The 15,497-nt window shown below is 44.4% G+C and overlaps 1 protein-coding gene and 1 pseudogene across 2 annotated transcripts in view; one reads left to right on the forward strand and one right to left on the reverse strand.

Annotated features, from left to right (window-relative positions):
* Positions 1–15,497, reverse strand: part of FBXO41 (F-box protein 41) — a 258,813-nt gene that overhangs the window by 162,158 nt on the left and 81,158 nt on the right. The window lies entirely within an intron of this gene.
* On the forward strand, positions 8,632–10,429 carry LOC309544299 (zinc finger MYM-type protein 1-like; annotated as a pseudogene). The gene has a single exon. The product of its transcript is annotated as a zinc finger MYM-type protein 1-like (transcript).

A 15,497-nucleotide genomic window follows, 5' to 3' on the forward strand; every position in this document is an offset into this window, starting at 1 on the left:
GGATGTGGTGTACTTGGATTTCGCTAAGGCGTTTGATACAGTTCCCCAAAAGCGCTTAATTTATAAAATAAGGTCTGCAGGTATCGACAGCAGGTTTTGCTCTTGGATACGGAACTGGCTAAAAGGGCGTGTCCAAAGGGTGGTAATAAACAGCGCATACTCAGACTGGTCTGAGGTGGTAAGTGGGGTCCCCCAAGGCTCAGTCCTGGGACCAACCTTGTTCAATTTATTCATAAACAGCATTGAGGACGGGATCAGTAGTTCGATATCAGTTTTTGCAGATGACACAAAATTGGGCAGGGCAATAACTGCACAGCATGAAGCAGATATCCTACAGAATGACCTGGACAAAATTACGGAGTGGGCAGCGACATGGCAAATGAGGTTTAACGTGGAGAAGTGTAAGGTTTTGCACTTGGGGACTAAAAACATAAAAACACAATATACGTTGGGAGGGGAGCCCTTGGGGGAATCAAAAATGGAGAAGGATCTGGGAGTCTTGGTTGATGATAGATTAGGCAACAGCATGCAATGTCAAGCGGCAGCTGCCAAGGCCAGCAGAATATTAGCATGCATAAAGAAAGGGATGTATTCCAGAGATAAGACTATAATCCTTCCACTTTATAAAACTCTGGTCCGACCGCATCTGGAGTATTCTGTCCAGTTCTGATCGCCAGTCCTCAGGAGGGATGTGTTGGAGCTGGAGAGAGTCCAGAGAAGGGCAACTAAACTGATTAGGGGGTTGGAGGACCTTAACTATGAAGAGCGGCTGCAATCGCTCAATTTATTTTCCCTGGAGAAGAGACGTTTGAGAGGGGATATGATAGCAATTTATAAATATCTTAATGGGGATCTCAGCTTAGAAAAAAAGCTGTTCATTCGAAGGAATTGCATGAGGACTCGAGGGCATACAATGCGATTAGAGGAGAAGCGTTTTAACCTCAGGCAACGAGGAGGGTTCTTTACTGTTGGGGCTACAAGATTGTGGAATTGTCTACCACAGTGGTTCTCAATTCCGGTCCTCGGGACCCACCAACAGGCCAGGTTTGCAAGATAACTAAATTACATCACAGGTGATCTCATTTGCTGCTCAGTGATTGCAGTATTCTAGTCTGCATCCCCCAAGGTAATACTTAAAATCTGGCCTGTTAGTGGGTCCCGAGGACCGGAATTGAGAACCACTGGTCTACCACAAGAGGTGGTTTCTGCAGGTAGTATGGTGACTTTCAAAAGACTCTTAGACTTACATCTCAAGGATCAGGACATTAAGGGCTATGTTAGATGATTACAGTCACACACACCTACACAGGTTAAACTGGATGGACTATTGTCTTTATTCAACCTCACCTACTATGTAACAGTGTACACCATGCTGGTGTGTTCTATGCTCTGTCCTTGTCTTCAACTTGCACTCAGTAGGTCAGCGGCAGGGGCTTTTTACTTCTCTGCCCCAGGAATCCTTTAGGCATGTCCATGGCAGAAACGGTGCAGCCTTTTTAAAGGGCATCAGAGCGGCCCAGGGGGCAATTGCCCCCCTTCCCCCTGACCCAGTCCTCCCCTGCTATAACCCATCCAGTGCTGCAGACTAACCTCCCTACTGTATTTATCAACACTGCCTGCAGGATACCAGAATTCACCTTTTTGCTTCTTTGTTAGGCAGGAGGGACGTATTCAAAGGGACGTATTCCAGTCTAAATCAGTTTCCCCTCCTTTTTTCCAAAGCAATTTCTGTTACCATCTGACATCCTTGAAGTGATAATTTAACCTAATCCAACATCCTTCAAATGATACTCCATCCTACCAGTGTTTATTCAAGGGGAATTCCATTTTTCCATCCTTTGGACAACTCAGTTTTCTTCAAAGAGACTACTGCTCTATTGAGCACCAACGTAAGGACCCCAACCAGCCGGCAGAAGAGTTCTGCATGTGCTTTTGGGGTATGTACTAAAAATTTATTGACTTAATTCCTGAGAATTAAACCCTGACTATTTTTCTCTGAGAACCCGCAAATGAGCTAGCCCAGTGTCGTTATTTCTTTCCTTTGCTCCCTTGAGGAGAAATCTCTCAGTTTGGGAGCTCAGGTTTAAAGTATAACTAAAGGCAAAACTTTTTTTAAAGTTTTGGATAGAGTATAGAAGGATTAGAACCTCTGCCAGGTTTTTATTTCTGCCTGTGCCCCACATTAAGGAGATTAATCCTCTCTATTTGTCCTGTTTACCATTATCATTGAAAGTGAAAGTAAAAGAAAATCCCAAATTTCAGGTTGTGAAATCTTCCAATGGGGACACTAATTCTGGTGATCTGGGGGTCCCCAAGAAATTCCCTTAATTTGCAGGGATTTTCTCTTACTTCCTGTTTGGCTATGGGACAGGAAGTGAAGGGAAGTCTCTGCAAAGGGATACAGATGGCGTACAAAAATCTGACTGAGGTTTTAACCCTCCCTTACTCTATCCAAAATAAAAAAAAAAAAATTTGCCCAAAGTTCTACTTTAAATCTTCAGCCCTGCAGGACGGGTGGGAGTGGCTTAAGGTGGTACTGTATTGCCATTTTGCCAATTATTTTTGTAGCACTGCCCCCTAGGGAGCTGCTGAGATTGGATTCCCCTGGGTTACCCATAGCAACAGTCTGTAAAATCTTAACATTTTGTACTTGGCTCAGTCAATGAACAGTCCAGGGGATTTGGTTTTTGTATTTTATTTGGAACTTGGATGGGATGAGTGGGATACTCCAACTTGACAACTATGCACAAATCTTGAGGACTTCTAACTGTATTGAGTGTGGCAAGACGGCTGCTTCACCCCGCCACTGAAGCGAAGATTTGAAAGATGAACTATTCTTTAGGTTACTCTTCAGGGTCTAACTTGGCACCCCCTTTCTCACTTGCCGTGTGTGCTTGCTTCTGTCCACTGACCCCACTGGGCACACCCAAGGCAAGCTAACCGGTAGTCATAGGCAGGGCCGCTGATAGGCCAGTACAACCGGCCCTGTTGTACCGGGCCCGGAGTCCTCAGCTCAGTAGGGGGGCCCGGCAAAATCTCGCAAAAAAAAAAAAAAAAAAAAGCCTTACTGCATGCATCTTAGGCTGCGCCTGTGTGTGTGTGTGTTTTTTTTTTTCTTTCTATGGCCATAATGGCCCCTCTGCGATGTTGTGTGCTGGGGGGAGTCTGGGACTCTTTTTTCTATTTCGGGCGCCGGCGCATCATGTCATCAGCCCCGCGCCGCGTTCTTCTACGCTGACTGAGAGCAGGGCGCCGTCCGTCCGGCTGAAGTCCCGGCCGCCTGTCTGCACTTTCACTTTGCCTTGAATGTCATTGCCTATGCCTTCTCTGGCGGAGGGATCTCTTATCCTCCGCGGCTCCGCCCACGGCCGGCACTCAGCTCTGCTCCACTCATCCTGCGACGAGAGACAGAGGCTGCCTGTGCTGTGTGAGACTCGTCATTGTGAGTTACTCAGTGAGTGACAGCCAAGCTCAGCTTAGCAGCTACAGCGGTGTAGACTGTAGTAGGCTGTCAGAGGAGAGGAGGAGGCAGCTGGTTTTTAAAGTGTTAGTTTAGCAGTCCAGACAGGAGGAGGACACAAGTGTTTTACAACAGGTGTGTGCTTGAGGGATGGCTTTGGCATGAGGGGGGAGCAGGAGGACACTGTCTCTAGCCGCAGCGCCAGCACATACATGGCATGGGGGGGGGGGCACTGTCTCTGACAGAGACAGTGCCCCCCCCGATGCCATGTATGTGCTGCAGTCAGAGACAGTGCCCTCCCCCCATGCCATGTATGTTCTGCACTGCAGTCAGAGACAGTGCCCCCCCCACATGGGGGGCACTGTCTCTGACTGCAGCTCATACATGGCATGGGGTGGGGGCACTGTCTCTGATGCACATACATGACATTTGCATGGGGGGGCACTGTCTCTGCAGCACATATATCATGTATGTGCCGCAGAGACAGTGCCCCCCCATGCCAATTCCATGTATGATACATGGCATTGGAAGGGGGGCACTGTTTCTGCGGTGCATACATGGCATTAGCATGGGGGGACTGTCTCTGCAGCATATACATGGCATTGGAAGGGTACTGTCTCTGCAGCAGTTACATTGCATCGGCATGAATGCCACTGTCTGCTGCAGAGACAGTAGCATTCATGCCGATGCAATGTAAGTGCTGCAGAGACCGTGCCATCCATGCCGATGCCATGTATGTGCTGCAGAGACAGTGTCATTCATGCCAATGCCATGTAGGTGCTCTACAGCGCACCTACATGCCATCGGCATGGATGGCACTGTCTCTGCAGCACATACATTGGATTGGCATGGATGGCACCATCTCTGCAGCACATGCATTATGGCATTGCATCAATGGCATGGATGGCACTGTCTCTGAAGCACAATATGGCATGGATGTTACCATACACACGACAGAGTTATCATAATGCTGATGATCTTAACCAGTTGCTGACTGCTCCGTAGCAGATTTACTGCTACAGGGCCTTCGCGCTGCACAGGATCATATATATATATATATATATATATATATATATATATATATGAGATTCTACATTTCCGGGTATTGGAGCCGATCACAGACATCCCAAGTCTCCCGCGACTTGCGGGAGTCTCCCACCTTTGGCTGGCGGCTCACGGACACCCGCAACTGCCGTGCGATCTCCCGGCTGCCGCAGGAGACTTAGGATGTCTGCCGAAGGAGAGACCAATGGCGATGGAGCCGAACACTGCAGCCAGAGGATGACGTCACCGCTGTGAGCCGACCGACACTCTGATGGTATGGGATGGCTTGGTCCAAGCATCACACGGCCTTCAGTAGCCGAGTGCGGCCCGTCCCATACCATCGGATTGTCGGTCGGCTCATAGCGGTGACGTCATCCTCCAGCTGCAGCGATCGGCTCCATCGCCGTTGATCTCCCCTCCACCTCTTTGCCTGGACAGAGCCCTTTGTGTGTCTACAAGCGGACCGCTGGAAGTCCCCCACGGTATGTTACACAGTCCACTGGGGTTAGCATTACAAGGTACAGGTTATCCTTTTTCTCCCAGCACTCCCAGACTTTTTTTAGACAGTTGCAGGATTGGCTCCTGTTCGGCTCTATCCACTGACCAGAACACTCGGCTTGTCTTAAAGGGTCAGTGAAGCAGAAAGCACATGACAGTATTATTATTTTAACTGTTTCCCTTGTTCATCTTAATAAACAGTAAGTTGTTTAACTTTATTTGCAATGGCATTAGTATTTTTCATCACAGCCCCAAGCGTCTCCTGGTGAGACTCCCAAGCGACTCTCTGTTATGTGTATTTTCCTAGCATCCTCGTGGTCCCGAGGTTGATCCTCTCTGGCAGCTATAGGCACATGATTATCACAGCGCTTAGTCTCTTTTTTTGGGTTTTAGATACAGGAAGCAGCAGCTCTGCTCTCTACTGCAGCCACTGCTTCTTCCAGAGTACCCGCATGACCAGCATTACCCGCAAGCAGTAACCACCAGCATTACCCGCCAGCAGAAACCGCACCAGCAGTACCCGCCTGCAGTAACCGCCAGCAGTTTTAGAAAAGGTATGTGCATTAGCGTGTGTAAATTGTTACAATATGTTTTTTAATAACTAGTTGTGTTTTGTCATAATATGTCATGTCCTTGTTCATACACGTATGAATAAGGACGACATGACATTTTCTAGCTACCTAAGTCACAGGTACTAGGGGTGCAACTATCCCCCAGCACATAACTGTAAATATCCCAGCATGTGCAGTGTTTCTGACTCCTACCACCATCACCACTTCAAATCACTGAAGTGGTCATGGTGGTTAGAGTGTTCCTTTAATATCTCTCAGAAAAAGTAAACCTCTGTATACTGGTTCAATTTCATTTGAAGTAACCCTCTATATACTGATTCAATTTCATTTCATCATCCTCTAGTTGTGTTAAATTAGTGCGGGGGAGTCGCGGCGCGGTAAGGGCGCGGCGGCGCGTGGGGGTGGGGGGTCGCGGCGCGCAGTGCCACCCCCCTTTGAAATGAGTTTGCCACCTCCCTGAAATTCGTTTTTGCAGGTTGGGATGTCTGCGATCAGCGGGTCCGGCGGACTCGATCGTTCTGTACAGAGGCAGAACGGCAGTGTGCCTATGTAAGCAAGGTAGATCTCTCTTCTGTTTGTGTGGAAGACATTGATTCTGTGTTCCTGGGATCTATGCCTTCCATTAGTAAAAGCACTTCCTCCACAAGAAAACACTTGTCAGGCACACATTTAACCCTTTGATTGCCCTGATGGTACCTTCTTCCCAGCCAGTGTCATTAGTAGTGACCGTGCTTATGTTTAGTACTGATCATTGTATTAGTGTCACTGGTTTCCAAAAAAAAGTGTCAGTTAGGTGTCCGATTTGTCTGCTGCAATATCACAGTCCTGCTATAAGTCACTGATTGTGGTCATTACTAGTAAAAATAAATAAAAAATTCATACATATATCCCCTAGTTTGTAGATGCTATAACTTTTACGCAAAACCAATCTATATACGCTTATTGGAATTTTTGTTACCAAAAATATGTAGCTGAATACATATTGGCCTTAAATTGATGAAGAAATTTTTTTTATTATTATATTTTTTTTTTATTAGATGTGTTTTATGGGAGGAAATAAAATATATATTTTTTTTTATTATTGTTTATAGCACCACCAAATGAAAGCTCTATTTGTGGGGAAAAAAGGACATACATTTTATCTGGGTACAGCATCGTACAGCCGCGCAGTTGTCAGTTAAAGTGGAGTTCCACCCTAATTTTATACTTACCTCCATCTTCTCGCTCCGGGTCACCTGAAAAAGAAATGGATAATCGCATATTTTTTTTTTTTTTTACTTTCCTCGTAGCGAAGAAAATATACTTACCTTACTTCCTTCTTCCTCCTTCCTCGGCCGCGGCCCATCGTCACTTCCTGGCTCTGCAATGATTCCTGGGAGCTGAACGTCATCGCTCCCAGGAATCATTGCGCCTGCACCGGCCCCGACGTCACTTCTGGGGCGCGTGCATCATCCCCTTCTAAACAGCTTCTGGGCATGCCCAGAAGCTGTGGAGGGATGACGCGCGCACCCCGGAAGTGATGGCGGGGCCGGCGCAGGGCATCGAGGGACCGAAGAAGGCGGAAGAAGACGCGGAAGAGGATCTCGCTGGCTTCAAGCTGCCCACATCTGAGATGGCAGCGCTGGACAAGACGTTTTCAAGGTAAGTATTTGTCCTAACAGGTAAGTGCAACCCGGGACAGATCAGAGGCTAGCCATTGTGGAATGCACTAGCCCTGACTGTCCCGGGGGTATTTAAAAAAAAATAAAAATTCCAAATATTAAAGTAACACAGTGCCGTATTGCTAAAAATGGCCTGGTCATGAAGGGGGGTAAATCTTCCAGAGGGCAAGTGGCCTGCCTGTGTTGCTGTTTTGTTATCAAGGCTGCTTTCACATGGGGTGGAATCTGCTTGTTCAATGAGGGATCTGTCCACTGATCCCCCACTGAGCGAAGTGGGCAGATGACAGGTCCGTCTCCACTCAGCTTATGCAGAGCGGACACGACACAGCCCACTCTGCTTTAAGGGAGGCTGGTGTAAACAAACTGGTTATCTGTTTATACCCGACTGCCCTCCAATCTGATCTGCTGGACGAAGGGGAACAAATCCATTTCTGAATTGTTTAGCGGATCAGATAGATATGACCCAAATTTAGGATTCTGGCTGTGGATATTGAGAACCAGAATCATTTCTCCCTGTTTCAGGTCGATCCAAAAATGTATCCACACAAGTCTGGATTTCAGAAGCGCAAGGAGAGGAAAGAGCGAGAGGAAGAACAAGAAAATATAAAGAAGAAAAATCTAATCTTTCACTATTTTAGGAAGCCAGAAACCACCCAGGAACATAATGTTGAACCAGAAACATCCTCAAAACAAGATATGGAACATTGTGAGATGCTCGCTATATCTGAAGATGTGCAAGAAGAGGGTATGCCTGAAATTCCAAGCTGCTCCACTGAAAGTGTTTTACCTGAGGAAAGTGTGTCCTCATGCACCCAGTCTGCTGCAAGTATAGAAGATGCCTCCTCCACTTCATATCCCTTGGAAATTTTGAGCGATTTAGAAACTTCATGCAGCTCCTCTTTTGCCTCAAATTCTACAGGTCCTGTTCCTATAGATTTGTGTGAAATAGATTGGAAAGATCCAGCACTGTGGCCAGAAATTCTTCAAGACAAAGAAAGAGCGCAAATTGTGCTTTCTGGATTGATGACTGAAGAGGAGCTAAAAAAAGATGGCATGTCGTATGACTTTGGACAGTGATGGACGTTCATTTACAGAGTATCTTTTATTTTCAAAATCCTCAAATGGACGCGAGAAGATTTTGAGGGACTGGCTTCGTTGGAGTGATTCCAAACGTGTATTATACTGCATCACTTGCAGAGCTTTTTCTTTGAGTTATTACCATAGGAAGGATGGAAGTATACTATGTAGGAGAGAAGGCTTTGACCCTTCCAAAAACACATGGCATCGACTTTATACAAGATTGCCAGAGCATGAACGTTCTGCTCAACACCGAAAGAACTACTTAAGTTGGCGAACTTTACAGAGGTCCACAGGCGGACAAGGTGTGGACTTTGAGATGCAAAGAAATTTGGCAAGAGAAGCAGAAAAGTTTGCAGCTCTGTTGGAAAGGCTTCTTCATGTTACCTTATTTCTGGCCTCACGGAATTTAGCTTTTAGAGGATGTTCTCAAAGAATTGGAGACATTAATAATGGTAATTTCCTTGGAATTCTCGAACTTGTTGCAAAATATGATAGTGTACTTAGGGAACATTTGGAAAAAGTGAAACATAGCCAGGAAACAGGGAAGCGTCTACCTGCACATTATTTATCATCAGACACGCAAAACGAATTAATCGATGTATGCGGAAGACGTGTTTTGAATGTCATACTTTCTGAAAGGCGACAATCAATTTATTTCTCAGTGATTTGTGATGCAACACCAGATATATCCCATATGGAACAGAATGTTATTATTATACGATATGTGCACAGAGATCTCGTGAAAAGAAAATGGGGCATTCAAGAAAGGTTCCTGGAATTCTTTGATTTCTTTGAGAAGACTGGTGAAGAAATTGCTGAAATGATGCTATCAAGATTGTGTGAACATGGCATCGATGTCAAAGACTGTAGAGGTCAAGGCTATGATAACGGAGCCAACATGTCTGGAAAAATTAAAGGTGTAAAATCCAGAATCCAACAAAAGTATCCAGCAGCCTTGTTTTGTCCATGTGCAGCACACTCATTAAATCTTGTTGGTGTACATGCAGCTTCAAGTTCCCCTGAAATGAAGACCTTCTTTGGGAGTGTAAATAGGCTGTATGTTCTATTCAGCAGCAGTCCTGAGAGATGGAGCTCTTTATTAGATGAAGTTGGTGGTTCTTTACATGGCCTTAGTGACACGAGATGGAGTTCCAGGATTGAAGCAGTAAGGCCAATTGCACAAAAGCTTCCAAGTATTCTGAAAGCTTTGGAAAGAGTTATGGAAAGTAAAAAACTGACAAGTGCTGCACACTCTGAAGCAGAAGGGCTGCTGGATTATTTCTCCTCTTTCCGTGCAATTCTTCTTGCTACAGTCTGGGTTAAGGTCCTGCAAAGTTTTGAGGAACGAAATAAAATCCTTCAGTCAAGGTCTGTATCTATTGACCTAGGTGCAGCCAACATCAGGGCTTTGTCTGAGGAGATGAGGATGCTACGGGATAAGTGGCCAGCTCTACTATCTGAGGCTAAGGTTGTTGCTGACTCCATGGAGATTCCCAAGGAGCTACTGAATGCTCACCAGCTTCGTAAAAAGAAGGCTGATAAAAATATTAAAGATCTGGATGTCGAACATTTTTTCAAAGTCAGTATGTTCTTCCCAGCAATGGATGTCATCATTTCAGAACTGGATCAAAGGTTTAAATCAATGGAAGAAGCTCTTTGCTCCCATCTTGAATCTGAGGACTCTTTCAGAAGAAGAACTAAAAACTTCAACAGAAATGCTGATCTCCACATACTGTGATGACTTTACTGATTCCCTACTAACGGAGCTACAACACCTTCAGAAAATATATGAAGAAACATTTGCCAATCAACTGGGTCCCTTGGAATTATTAAATTCAATTTATGAGCTTCAGCTTGAAGGGATTTTTGGTGAGGTCTGTATTGCCCTTAGAATTTTTGCTACCCTTCCACTCTCCGTTGCAGAAGGAGAGAGAGCGTTCAGCAAGTTGGCCTTAATAAAAAACTATCTCCGTTCAACCATGGGCGAGCAACGTCTGAACAGTCTGGCACTTTTGTCTATTGAGCATGAACTTGCAAGCCAGCTGAATTTTGGAGACCTTATAAATGAATTTGCTGAAGCAAAAGTACGAAGGATGTCTGTTACAAATCTGTAACATCTTTGGCAAAGTGATAAAGGACTAGTGAAACTGGTCAGTGTTTCTTTTTGACCCTGTTGCATCTATTTCGGAGAGGGATTTTGCTGTTTTGGGACAGTGTTAACATTATCAAGTTTGGATACTTCCTTATCACATTCACATTATTTTTTGGGTAATGCCATAAATATGTGTATATATGCAGGCTGTGAATTTGTATATTTTATTTCCAGGGAGGCCGACATTACCACCAAATGGAAGTGACTGGTCAAACTTTCTTTCAGTTTTAACATGTTTAATCTTTTGCTGATCCAGCTTTTTGCTTCAAGATTATTCAACAGCACTCTGAACTTGGGTTGTTTGACCCCTGTTGTTTTTGGGCCCGTTGGCACATGTATGTTTAGTTGTTGCCTACCTTGAAAAACATCTGAAAAAAAAACACTTCAAAGTCACCTGTAACACCCTCTGCTCAGGTATGAATGCAGGCTTTATGGCCACCAGGTAAAGAAAGAGGGAAACAACTAATGCAGCCACACATCTAAGAAATGGTAAGCTGCAGTATAATGTTTGTATTTGGGTTTAATACCCACTTCAAGCATCTTTGTTTTTTGAACAGGAAACTGCTTTTGAACATTTGCTTGACCTGTATTTCAAGTATTATATGGTAGAGTTTTGCACCAGAGTGTCTTAAAGAAGTTTGAATATTACATGTGGTCTAGCAGAGCTCTCCCACCTCATCTGGTGATTTGGGTGGGAAAATGTTTTTCATACATTTTATGTACTATGGCACTTTTATGGGATTTTGGTACAGTAAACTATCTTTAACGAGACCTGGCTTGTTGTTTTTTTTCCCCACCTTTTTCATTTGTTTAATCTCCCTAATTTTTTCAAAATACTGTTTAATTTATTCATTAAAGGTTTTTATTACATATAGATATTAAAGAGGTATGTTCTCATCCTGAAATCAGTATTCCTTTTGGATAATTAAACTTAAAACTGTCTGGAGGAAGGTAAATATCACTTGAAGACAAAACTGCACTTTGTTTAAAGGCGGGGCCTAGGGAGGGGCCGGGGGTGGGGCTGGGATGTGACCAGGGGCGGGGTTGGGGTGGGGCCATGGGTGGGGCTTAGGGGGGCCCCATCAGCTAGGCTGTACGGGGCCCCATGATTTCTATCAGCGGCCCTGGTCATAGGCACTGTTCCTCCTCAGGTCGCTCCGCCTTCAACTCCACCATCACCATCCTGGACCTCCTGGCCCAGCATCACACTCTGGCCCACCAGGCTGACTGCCTGTGACCACCCTCCTTGCTGACAGGAGGAGAGACAGCCGTCACCCTCCTCCTGGGACCTGGCTTCCCGCCCAAAGACACCCTGTCACATGTGCCCCTGGCTTTTATGTCCAATCCCAGGATGCACTGTGGTTGTGCCCTCCCACTGGGACTGTCAGAAATCCTGTGTGTCACTGGCTGGGTTTCTTCCACTGTCCAACAGGCTCCCCTATTGGACAAAGTGGAGATCAAGTGAATCACACATGGACACATGCAACAGGCAAAACTAACAATCAGACTCTCCTGATGAGCAGGCAGAGCCAAAAACTAGGCTTTTAACCACTTAAGCCCCGGAGGATTTGGCTGCTAAACGACCAGAGGGTATTTTGCGATTCGGCACTGCGTGACTTTAACGGACAATTGCGCGGTCGTGCGACGCTGTACCTAAACGAATTTGGCGTCCTTTTTTTCCCACAAACAGAGCTTTCTTTTGGCGGTATTTGATCACCTGTGCGATTTTTTGATCACGCGCTATAAACAAAAAAAGAGCGTAAATTTTGCAAAAATAGCAATATTTTTCCCTTTTTTTTATATGAAATTCCCCCCAAAAAAATGTAAAAATCAAAATTTTTTAATATTTTCGGCCAATTTGTTTTATGCTACCTATGTTTGGTAAAAAAAATCGCAAAAAGCGTATTTTGATTGGTTTGCGCAAAAGTTATTGCGTTTACTAACAAAGGGAAAGATTTTTGTCATTTTTGTTGTTTTTTTTTTTAACGCGTAATGGCGGCGATCTGCGATTTTTTTTTGCGGTACTGCGACATTGCGGCGGAAAGATCGGACCCTTGACTGACATTTTTGACACTTTTGGGGTTACCAGTGACATTTCTACAGTAATCAGTGCTATATATATGCACTGTTACTGTAAAAATACACTGGTAGTGAAGGGGTTAACTTTATTTGAGAGGGAGGGGCTGTGTGTGTCCCTAGGGGCGTGATTCTAACTGTGATTGGCTGTGGCTTCAACTGTATGCAGAGTGATCAATGGATCTACATAGTAGATCCATGTGATCAGCTCTCATACAGAGAGGAGAATGACAGGCAGCTTGTTTACACAAGCTGCCTGACTTTCTCCCTCTCCCCCGCCGATCGCAGAGTGGCCGGCGGCGATCGGGTCCGCCGGTCACACGCGCGGGGGGGTCCGTGACCACGCGGGAGCGGGAGCGCGCCTCCGGCGGCGCGCGCTCGCTCCCTAAACCCTCACAGGCGAGCGACGTAGACCTACGTCACTTTGCCTGTGAGGGGCTGACCGCCGCCGTAGATAGTCGTGCGGCGGTCGGCAAGTGGTTAAGTTAAAGTTAAACATTTATCCCATCAGTGTGTACGTGTTTATCCTTTGTGTGACAGCCAGGGAGTCCCCTGGCCAAGGTATTTTGGTGATGTCAGCATGGGCAACACTCTGCTTAGGGGTCAGTAGTGAACAGGGTACCCAGAATACTCAGCTGCTCCTAAGGGGGTACATAGAGTACACACCACAAATAGTCTTACATATGTTGATTTCCATCCAACACGTTTCTCGGAACAACATTTACTTTTTCAAGTATCCTAGTGCAGTACAAGTAATGAGAATAAAAAAAAAAGAGATTAAAAATGGAAACCTCATATAATAGATTTTTGGAGAACCGTTCTACAAATATCCATTGATGGGATTTGCATTATGTAGATGGAATGTGCTTCCTTGATAAAGTGGATGATGTTCCAAGGAACGTGTTGGATAAAAATCAACATATGCAAGACTATTTGTGATGTGCACTGTATAACAATGATGTTACAAAGGGCTTTAAAGATAAAGGTTGAAGTTAAAGTGAATGTAAACCTTAACAATACCCAGTGCTGTGACTGGTCGGTATCCGGTCTATAAACCAGAGGCTTTGGATGGACAGTTGGATAAATGGTTCTATATTTAGGATGTATCTGGTCTATAAAGCTCTGATGAAGGGGGGACACCCCGAAACGTGTAAGCGGTTTTTTGGAGGTCCACATCCTTCCACGGCCTGCGGCAGCTGAGGATGCTCAGTGGAGACCCCTGGTGGTCCCTCATTGCTTATTGCTTGTGTTTCATAATAGTTTTGTGAGTATAATGTGTATACATGTCTATTACAATAAATTGTTTTAAAGATAATGCGCTAGGCTGGTGCGCCCTCTGTCCATTTCTCTTTTCCTATATTTAGGATCTATCTGGTCTATAAACCAGAGGCTCTGGATGGAGAGTTGGATAAATGGTTCTATATTTAGGATGTATCTGGTCTATAAACCAGAGGCTCTGGATGGACCGTTGGATAAATGGTTCTATATTTAGGATGTATCTGGTCTATAAACCAGAGGCTCTGGATGGAGAGTTTGATAAATGGCTCTATATTTAGGATGTGTCGGGTCTATAAACCAGAGGCTGTGGATGGACAGTTGGATAAATGGCTCTATATTATGGATGTATATGGTCTACAAACCAGAGGCTGTGAATGGACAGTTGGATAAATGGCTCTATATTTAGGATGTGTCGGGTCTATAAACCAGAGGCTGTGGATGGACAGTTGGATAAATGGCTCTATATTATGGATGTATATGGTCTATAGACCAGAGGCTCTGGATGGACAGTTGGATAAATGGTTCTATATTTAGGATGTATCCGGTCTATAAACCAGAGGCTCTGGATTAACAGTTGGATAAAGGGTTCTATATTTAGGATGTATATAAACCAGAGGTTCTGGATGGACAGTTGGATAAATGGTTCTATATTTAGGATGTATCCGGTCTATAAACCAGAGGCTCTGGATTAACAGTTGGATAAAGGGTTCTATATTTAGGATGTATATAAACCAGAGGCTCTGGATGGACAGTTGGATAAATGGTTCTATATTTAGGATGTATCTGGGCTATAAACTAGAGGCTCTGGATGGACAGTTGGATACATTGACTCTATACTTAGGCTGTATTTGGTCTATACAGATGGATCTGGATGAATAAATGTCTCTATCATTAGGCTGTATGTGGTTATTATAGTAGATCAGAAAGGACAGCTGACCCCCCCACCCTTTGGATATGCAGGGATGTGATGATTCATGAATTCCTATACTTCTAAGCAAGCACTGCTGTACTCAACTTGTTCTACCCTATAGCACGGCATGAACTTTGCACAAAGCGTGGAAGAAAAATATATATTAACTTTGATGGAAAAAGCAGCGTGACAAATAAGCCATGTTCATGTATAATCCAACATAAGCCTGTATGTATTAAGAGCTGAGCAAAACTCCCATATCACTGTTATACATTACCGGGAGAATTATGAAGGATTTGGAAAAATGGCCTCAGCAGAGGACCGGCCTTTCATTCTATTAATAGATAATGTAATATGTTCATTTTTCCAGGTGAAATCATTTCTGAATGTGATTTCTATAAAAGTCCCGGGTTATTAATACCGCAGGTTGCCATGGATAGATATTACAGATCCTTCTAAGAGTTTCCAAAGATTTCACAAGACAGTTGAAAAAAGTTAAATAGATATATAGACAGACAGATAGATAGAAATGGGATAGATAAGATAGATAAGATAGATAGATAGATAGATAGATAGATAGATAGATAGATAGATAGATAGATAGATAGATAGATAGATAGATAGATAGATAGATAGATAGATAGATAGATAGATAGATAGATAGATAGATAGATAGATAGATAGATAGATAGATAGATAGATAGACATGGATATAAGTAGATAGATCAGGTAGATAGATCAGGTCGATAAGTCATTTCTGCCAATA

The sequence above is a fragment of the Pelophylax lessonae genome (assembly GCF_965119305.1).
Source record: "Pelophylax lessonae genome assembly, chromosome: 1".
Taxonomy (NCBI): Eukaryota; Metazoa; Chordata; class Amphibia; order Anura; family Ranidae; genus Pelophylax; species Pelophylax lessonae.